Source organism: Panthera uncia, chromosome E1, assembly GCF_023721935.1.
Source record: "Panthera uncia isolate 11264 chromosome E1, Puncia_PCG_1.0, whole genome shotgun sequence".
In the NCBI taxonomy this organism is placed as follows: Eukaryota; Metazoa; Chordata; class Mammalia; order Carnivora; family Felidae; genus Panthera; species Panthera uncia.
Window position 1 is genome coordinate 48473631 of NC_064814.1, and position 9601 is coordinate 48483231.

General features: G+C 49.4%; 1 pseudogene; it reads right to left on the reverse strand.

Moving 5' to 3' along the window:
- Positions 1–3061: 3061 nt before the first annotated feature.
- Positions 3062–3967, reverse strand: LOC125926156 (regucalcin-like; annotated as a pseudogene).
- Positions 3968–9601: the final 5634 nt, after the last annotated feature.

The following is a 9601-nucleotide window of genomic DNA, read 5'->3' on the forward strand; positions in this document are numbered from 1 at the left end:
AGCCATCGAACCTAGATTAGCCCGTCTAAGGAAACTCATAACCCCTCTAGGATTGCCGTGAGGATGACGAGGCTATGGATGAAAGCACTTAGCCGCGCTCCGGAATACGGCAGCGGCTAATGTTATTACAAAACAGAAAATGTCATCCTATCAACTTATGGGTAATGATGTGACATTTTTACGGTGGTTGTATTAGTCAGCTCGGGCTGCCATAACAAAATACCATAGACTGGGAGTCTTAAAACCAGAAATTTATTTTCTCTCAGTCCTGGATGCTGGAAGCCCCAGATCTGGTGTCGGCTGACTCATCTCCTGGTGGGGACCCTCTTCGTGGCTTTTAGATGGTGGCCATCTTGCTGTGTCCTCACACGGCCTTTCCTCTGATGCATGTGACCTTCTTATAAGGGCCCCAGTCAGATTAGGACCCCACCTTTAGGGGCGCCTGGGTGGCTCAGTTGGTTAAGCGTCCGACTTCAGCTCAGGTCACGATCTCACAGTCTGTGAGTTCGAGCCCCGCGTCGGGCTCTGGGCTGATGGCTCAGAGCCTGGAGCCTGCTTCCGATTCTGTGTCTCCCTCTCTCTCTGCCCCTTCCCCGCTCGTGCTCTGTCTCTCTCTGTCTCAAAAATAAATAAAAACATTAAAAAATAAAATAAAATAAAATAAAATAAAATGAAGGATCCCACCTTTATGAACGCATTTAACTTTAATTACTTCCTTTTCTTTAAAGAAAAATTTATTTATTATTTTGAGAGAGAGAGAGAGAGAGAGTGGGGGAGGGGAAGAGAGAGAGGAAGAGAGAGAATCTCAAGCAGGCTCCATGCTGTCAGCACAGAACCCAACACAGGGCTCGATCTCACGAACCTGACCTGAGCCGAAATCCAGACTTGGACGCTTGAACGACTGAGCCACTGAGGCACCCCACTTTAATGACTTCCTAAGGGCCCTACCTCCACATACAGTCACAGAGCTCCAACCTATGAATTTTGGTGGGGACAGAAAAGATATGCTTACCTCAGATTATTCCAGAGCTATCACGTGGCAAACAGAGAAGTCAGCAGAATTAGGACTGTGGTGTGTGATTTTATATCATATCTCAGTATAGTGAAGAACCTCCCTCTTCTTCTTCTTCTTCTTTTTTTAATGTCTACTTTTATTTTTGAGAGAGAGAAAATCAGTGTGTGAGCAGCGCAGGGGCAGAGAGAGAGGGAGATACAGAATCTGAAGCAGGCTGCAGGCTCTGAGCTGTCAGCACAGAGCCCAACTGTGGGGCTCGCACCCACAAACCATGAGATCATGACCTGAGCCCAGATGCTCAACCGACTGAGCCACCCAGGCGCCCCAGTACATTTGTGTTGTTTATAATTTTTTAACGTTTATTTATTTATTTATTTTTAAAATTTTTTTTTCAACGTTTTTTATTTATTTTTGGGACAGAGAGAGACAGAGCATGAACAGGGGAGGGGCAGAGAGAGAGGGAGACACAGAATCGGAAACAGGCTCCAGGCTCCGAGCCATCAGCCCAGAGCCTGACGCGGGGCTTGAACTCACAGACCGCGAGATCGTGACCTGGCTGAAGTCGGACGCTTAACCGACTGCGCCACCCAGGCGCCCCTAACGTTTATTTATTTTTGAGAGAGAGAGAGAGTGAGCGAGCATGAGCAGAAGAGGATCAGAGAGAGGGAGACACAGAATCCAAAGCAGACTCAGGCTCTGGGCTATCAGCAAAAGAGCCAGATGCAGGGCTCAAACCCATGGACTGGGAGATCATGACCTGAGCCAAAGCCTGATGCTTAACCTACTGAGCCACCCAGGCACCTGAACACTTGTGTTGTTTAAACCACTAAGATTTGGCAACTGGTTACAGCAGCCCGGGAAACCGATACAAATCATGAGGTCCCCATCACTGAAGATGTTCAAGAAAGAAAAGTGAGGACCGTTTACCTTAATAGTCATAAAGGGTGCGCAGAGCATTCTAGATAATCTCTAAGGAGGAGAATGGCTCACAGTGGCCTCCTTCAATAGAGTTCACGCCGTGCTTTTACACACATTTTTCCTTTGACCCTCTCAATAAGTTTATGGAAACAGACCCGCTCAGAACTAATTCTCATCGTTTAGTGCAAGAACATTAAAATTCAAGGTGAGGTGGCTGGTCTGTGGTCACACAGCCAGGAAATGGCAATGGCAAGGCTAGAACCCAGGTCTTCTGATTTACAGACTGGTGGCCCCTTCCCCTCGGCGATGTTGCCTCTTTCAGAGTCCAAAGGTCTCCTTTCGCGGGGAACTGAGTTAGCTTGGCTTAGGCTGTCCCAAACCAGAACCTAGGGTGTCTCCTTTTAGCCTCCAAATCCAGCAAATCCAGCCCCAGACCCGCTGTGCCCTGCACCCCCGGGGGAGCCCTGAGTCGGAGCTCCTGGCCAGGTTGGGGGGCTTGAGCTCCTTTGTGGCTGAGCAAGGCACGGCTCTATGAGTGACCAACGCCCTGAGCGCATGTCGTGGCAGCAGCCGGCCCAGGTGTCAGCCTCTGGCCTTGCCTGGAGTTTGCTGGTCGTGGTCATAAGGGATTGTGGCCACACGTTTGTGCGATGGCCAACTGGGCCTAAAATCTCAGGGTGCTGCGTCAGGCCACGGTGAGCGGGGCAGGGAGGAATTACCCGTCGAGGTATGTGTGGCTGCACCTGAGGGGGCAGTGCTCCCAGCCCAAGGTGGCAGGAAGTAGTCCCCTGCTCTCTTGGACAGGAACACGGGCTTCCACTGAGCACATGTGTCAAAGGTTTGTTGCGCGAACTCACAAATGGTGAGGTCAGACCTGAGCCGAAGTCAGACCCTCAACGGACTGAGCCACCCAGGCGCCCACGGCTGTAGACTTTTCTACATGTCTTCAAAAGTTCCTCTAGTTCAGGGTGCCTGGGTGGCTCAGTTGGTTAAGCCTCCGACTTTGTTTCAGGTCACGATCTCATGGTTTGTGGGTTCGAGCCCCGTACCCGGCTCGCTGCTGTTAGCACAGAGCCTGCTTCAGATCTTCTGTCCCCCTTTTCTCTCTGCCCCTCCCCTGCTCTCTCAAAAAGAAACATTAAAAAAAAAAGAGAGAAAAATTTCCTCCAGTAAGAAAGAAAGCCTGCCTAGGGATAGGGAGGAGTTCCTCTGACCCCCCAGGCCAGCTATCTTGAAAATTCCACCAGCTTCAGGCTGCTGCAATAGACCCTCGGGGTCCATTCCATCCCGGCACAGGTCGCCTACATTTCAGACTAGTCCCTCCTTCCGGAGCAGCAAGTTGTTTTATCAACAGGCCAACTTCAGGATTTGGAGTCTTTCTTTCCCCTGTCTCAGGATCTACGCGGATCACTCTTCCTCCAATGTTAACAGGCCACCCAGAGCTCCCCCTCAGCATCCATACACATCCCATCTGGAATTTGCTCTTCTTCTTCCAGCTCGTAAACACTTCTGCGGTTGGAGAGCTTTCCTGTCTGCAGGTCACAGTCAAAGGCATCCACGGAGGACAGGCTGCCAGTGTGATAGAAGCTTTTATGGTCCAGGGATCCATCCAATCCGTTGCAGATGTCCACGTGGCTCAAGGACTTTCCCACGGTCAGGAAGGAGGGGCTACAGGGGCCCCTGGTGCCATCCAGAACTTCTGGGGCTGTTTCCTCAGCCACGGTGCCAGCTAAATCTCTCCCATCAGGATCCACCTTGCTGTTCTTGTCTTTACTGTGGTCAGGACAACTGCTGACTGATCTTCCCAGTTCAAAGCACAGAACTTCGTTCCGACTGTGGCCATATAGCCCCCCGACTGGCGAAGGGCCACAGAGCTGACAGGACATCCACGATCACTTGCTGTGCTTGCTTGCTGAGCGAGTCCCACCAGCAAAACTCTTTTGCAGAAATCTCTGCAAAGACCAGAGCGTTGGACGCCTCCTCCCACCCTGGAGATTGGTCGTACCGGCCGTACCCGGGCAAAACACACTTAATCTTTTTTTTTTTTTTTAATTTTTTTTTACATGTATTTATTTTTGAGAAACAGAGTGAGACGAAGCGTGAGCAGGGGGAGGGGCAGAGAGAGAAGGAGACACAGAATCTGAAGCAGGCTCCAGGCTCCCAGCAAGCGGTCAGCACAGAGCCCGAGGCGGGGCTCGAACCCACGAACTGTGAGATCGTGACCTGAGCCGAAGTCGGACGCTCCACCGACCGAGCCACCCAGGTGCCCCCAAAACGCACTTAATCTTAATGGAAGACATTTTACTTTTAAGATGATAGGGTGGGGCCGCCTGGATGGCTCAGCTGGTTGAGAGTCCGACTCTTGATTTAAGATCAAAATCCACTTTCCCTTCTTCTGTAAGTGCTGAGACACAGGACCACCACCATGGCGTAAAATACACTCAAAGCCTCTCGAAGCATCATAGATGCTTAAAACACAGTTTACCTACGTTCCAAAAACAGCACCCCAGTTAGCTAAAGAGCCTGTTCACCTTCACAAACCCCAAAAGAAGACGTTAAGGGGATATGGTGAAAAACACAAGGAACCTTGGAGTCAGGGGCATCAGAGTTTGTGAGAACTGGGGGCCGGTGACTCTGTGGGTGGTGGTTTCCTCATCAAGTGAAGCCAGTTTTGCTGAGCTGAGGACACATGTGAATAAAGGGCCCAGCAGGGTCAGGAGAACTTGAAGGAAGATCTGCTCTCAGACAGATTCTCCTGAAACATCTAACTTCCAAGGACGAAGGCAAGATCGGCCATATAAGCAAGAAGAAGAAGAAGAAAGCTGTCTGTATCATATCCGTTAGACTGTTTTCCTCAGTGTGAGAGGCAGGGTCATCCAAACTGGACCAGGGATGGCTAGGGAGGAGCCCGAGGGAGGAAGGGCTCAGGCATATCCATCCGGGCTCCCAGATTCACGTTCCTGAGGGAAGCAAGGCTGGTACTTTGCTAACATGGCAAGTGCATCCGGGACATCTTGCAGGCAGGAGCAAATCAGAAACCAAACACTTGGATTCCCCAGATCAGGGAGACCTGAGTCCTCTAAGTTGCATACTTCCTGACCTAAAATCCTGCCCCTCGACTTTTGTAGTGCCGACGTCTGAAGACGTGTCACCAACTTTATGGATATGATTTTCATGTGAAATGTATTTATTTATTCATTCATTTACTTAGCGTCACGGACAGACTTGGTAACCTTGGAGATCTTGACTTTATCTGTTTCCTCTTTGAATACCTGTAGTGTTTCCTTATTTGACAATCCATCTCTGAAGTCTGACTTGGGAACAGTTCTGCAGTTTAACCTCCTTCTCTTGTCTAAAATGCATCGGTTTCCGGGCCACCTGGGTGGCTCGGCCGGTTAAGCGTCAGACTTTCGCCTCGGGACACGGTATCGCAGTTTGTGAGTTTGAGCCCCGCATCGGGCTTGGGATTCTCTCTCCCTCTCTCTGCCCCTCCCCCGCTTGTGTTTTTTTTTTTTTCTCTCTCGGTAAATAAATAGATGAACTTGAAAATGCGTGTGTTTCTGGGTCTTCTGGTCACCACTGACACACTGGGAGTGCTTACCACCAGACCCAAGAAAACTGCCCTTTGGAGCGTGGGGCGTCCCGATTGGGTGGGGGCCTGTGGTGCCCGCAGTGGAAGAATTCACCCAAGGCAGAACAAGAGAGATGGGAGTTTACTGAATACACTGCAAGAGAGCAGCGGCAGGACAGCAAAGGAGAGACCACCTGCCACAACGCGGTAGTGAGGGGCTATAGTTACACGGTGGGGTGAGGGAGCATGGAAACATGGAATTTTCCCTTTTCGGTTAATCTTACCCACTGCCGGGTTGTGCTTGGTCAGTGAGGGCCTGTGGCTATTTCGAAGTGGGTCACTTAATGAGCCTGTTTGCGTTCAGCTCTGGGGTCCCTGCGGGCCCTTCTGCCTTGTTCAAGGTTCCGTTGCTCTAGCCTGTTGCTTCTACACGAAGAATGGCTGGTGCCAGCCCAGCCCAGTCCAGCAAGAGTCTCATGAAGCAATATGAAGCAATAAAGCTTGGCTCTCACTGACCCTGTGTCTTATTTATTTAAAAAAATTTTTTAATGTTTATTTATTTTTGAGACAGAGGGCGAGTGGGGGAGGGGCAGAGAGAGAGGGAGACACAGAATCAGAAGCAGGCTCCAGGCTCTGAGCTGTCGGCACAGAGCCCGACGCGGGGCTCGAGCCCGACGCGGGGCTCGAACTCACGAACCGTGAGATCATGACCTGAGCCGAAGTCGGACGCTTAACCGACTGAGCTACCCAGGCGCCCCTGCCCCTGTGTCTTCTATGTGTCTTCTGGTTCTGTTTCTGTCCTGGGTTGTGTCTGATTCTTGGCCAAGTCTGGTTTGGGTCTGGTTCTGACCTGCATACAGCTACTTATGCTTCCATGGCAGGGAGTGGGGGAGATACACGGTCGGACCATTTGGAGAGCCTCGTCAGATGGGAGCCAACAGGAATTCGGATCTTTAGGTTATGTCTTCATTTACCTTGGGGATTCCGATACCTCCCGGGAAGCCCCGTTATGTTTTTGTGGGCACACGCCAGCACGAGCTCAAATCACTTAAGAGGAAGAGTGGTTATTTTCCCCCTGGAACGGAGGGGAGCCCTCTAGCAGTTGTGTGTGTTGGGGGTGGTTCCCCACCCACCAAACAATTCTCGGACACTGGCAGGGTGTCCCTAATCCTCCAGTTCAAGTCAATTCCAATTCCAATTCCAATTCCAATACCATCCAATTCCCGTGACCCCTACCCTAAACAATTAATTTGCTAGAGCAGCTCACAGAACGCAGAGAAACAGTTGACTTACTTAGATGACCGGTTTATTAGGATGAAGGGATATAACTCAGGAACAGCCAGATGGAGGAGACACACAGGGCAAGGGGTGTGGGAAAGAGCGGGGAGCTTCCATGTTCTCCAAGGGCCACTGTCTCCGAATAGCAGCCTGGTCACCGACCCAGCAGCTCTCTGAACCCCATCCCCTTTGGGGTCTTGATGGAGGCTTCATTAAGTAGGCACGATTGATTAAATCATTAGCCATTGGCAGTCGAACTCGACCTCCAACCCCCTCTCCCCTCCTTGTAGGTTGGGGGTAAAACCAAAAGCCTGTAATCACATAGTTGGCTCAAGTGACAAACAGCTCTCACCCTTAGGTGAGGTCCAAAAGTCACCAAAAAAAGACTTCTCGATTTCTCCTATCACTTAGGGAATTCCAATGGTTTTAGGGGCTCTGGGCCAGAAACGGGATGAACACCAAACACAGTATATATTTCTTATTATAAAGCACAACATCGCAATTTAAAAAAAATTTTTTAACGTTTATTTATTTTTGAGACAGAGAGAGAGATAGAGCATGAGTGGGGGAGGGCAGAGAGAGAGGGAGACGCAGAATCGGAAGCAGGCTCCGAGCTGTCAGCACAGAGCCCGAAGCGGGGCTCGAACTCACGGACCGCGAGATCACGACCTGAGCCGAAGTCTGATGCTTAACCAACTGAGCCACCCAGACTCCCCACAACATTGCAATTTTAAAAAAGCTTTTCCCTATCTTGTGAATGATGGTAGCTTACCTTTCACAATGGTCTATTTATAATCTCTCTGTAGCTCATTCTCTGTCTCTCTCTGTGGTATGTGTCTCCATTCCGACACAGAGCCCTGACAAGGGAAATGAGATTAGCAGGACTGGCTAAGATGAATCATTTGGAGTGAAAAGAATATTGGAAAATTAGCCACAACGACCACCGCAGTGTTCCCCATAATAAGAAGAATCAGAGTGGCTTTGGACTTTTCGTCTGTAACACACTATGCTAGAAGCAATGGGGTATCTCTAATGTGTGAACAGAAGACAAAAAAGGTGGCATGCAAGGGTCCACAAAATATATATTGCATAGCTTTTCTAAAAAAGCGGCTACTTGAGAAATCACCCACTCTATAATGAAGAGTTCTTCAGAATAAAGAATACCGGAAAGCCAGGCACATGCTGAGAACCCAGTGAGTGCGGTATGCAGAGTAATGGCCCCCCAACGACGTCTATACTCTAACCCCCAGAACCTCTGAGCGTTCCCTTTTGCGTGGCAAAGGGACTTTGCAGATGTGATTCATTTAAGGATCGTGCATGCAAATATTATCAAGTAAGCCCAGTATAACCTCCAAGGTCCTTACAAGAGGAGAGCAAGCGGGTCAAAGTCAGAACAAGGAGATATGATGAAGCAGAGGTTAGAGCCATGGACTTGGAAGATGGAGGAAGGAGCCACGAGCCAAGGCAGCCTTTAGTTGCTGGAAAAGGCGAGAAAATGGATTCCCCCCCCCCCCCCGGAACCCCCAGCAGGATCGCAGCCCTGCTCACATCGTGATCTTATCCCCACAAAACCCATTTCAGACTTGTGACCTCGGTAAAATACTAAAGTTTTTGAAAGACTATTTCTATTGGTAAAACTACTCGGTTATCAAGAGTCATACAAAGACTCCAACTACCTCCATTTTGAGCTCAAACTTTCTGAGTGATTTAAGTTCTTCTCTTCCGGCTTATCTCTTAGCTCCGGCAAAAGACCCTTCGGGCAAAGCATCCGGTGATGAAAACCGAAACTACCCCCTCGAGGGAGTGCTAAGTGACAGCCCTGAGCCAGTGAGACCCTGGGGGGATGGTGGGGGCTGGCTCCAAGACACTGATGGACCCGATCATTACTGCCCACCCACCGGTACCTGCCAACCCTTGCCCCACACTTTCCTTGTGTAACCCTGGAAGGTTTTTTTTTTTTTGGCAGTTTGGCGACATCTTTGAGAAGCTACCTCGCTGTCTTCCTGGTGTTGGCTTCACGGAAGTAAATCCCTTCCTCGTGTCACCTCCACTCGTCTCTGCCTTTGGATTTTGTCAGTGGTGCGTGGCCGAACGTGGTCCGGTTGTGACCCCCCTGGAGTCAGGTGCTCATCGCCCTTGGGCCCTGGCTACATTTTCTTGTTTCAAGCCAAGTAAATCTGTGGTCATGTGTTACAACCACAACCTATAAACGTTTACCATTGGCCAAAATCGATTCAAGAAGAGGTAGAAAATCTGAATAGACCAGCAGCCTCAGAAGAAACAGAAACTATCCCCTTTTTTTCTTCTTATTTTCAAACTAAATATAGCTCCTAAAAAAAAAAAAAAGGCATCAGCCAGTCTTTTGATAAATGCCGTCAAACCTTCAAAGAACAGATAATTCTTTCTTCTTTTTTTAAGTTTATTTACACGTGTGGAGGAGGAGAGGGGAAGAGAGAGAGGGAGGCAGAGAATCCCGAGCAGGCTCCATGCTGTCAGCGCAGAGCCCGATGCGGGGCTCGAACTCGCAAACCGTGAAATCATGACCTGAGCCCAAACCAAGAGTCGGATGCTTAACTGACTGAGCCACTCAGGCGCCCCCAAAGAACAGGTAATTCTGATGATATTCTAATAATTACAAAGCGTAAGAACAGAAAGCTTCACAATTGATTCTACGAGGTTATAAATGGTGTGATAACTAACTTGGACAAAGACAGGGAAAACGTATACAAAAGAGTGCACAGATATAAAAATCCTGAATGAAACACTAGTAATAAATTCACCACCATAGGCCACTGATGCTATACCATAATCAAGGGGAG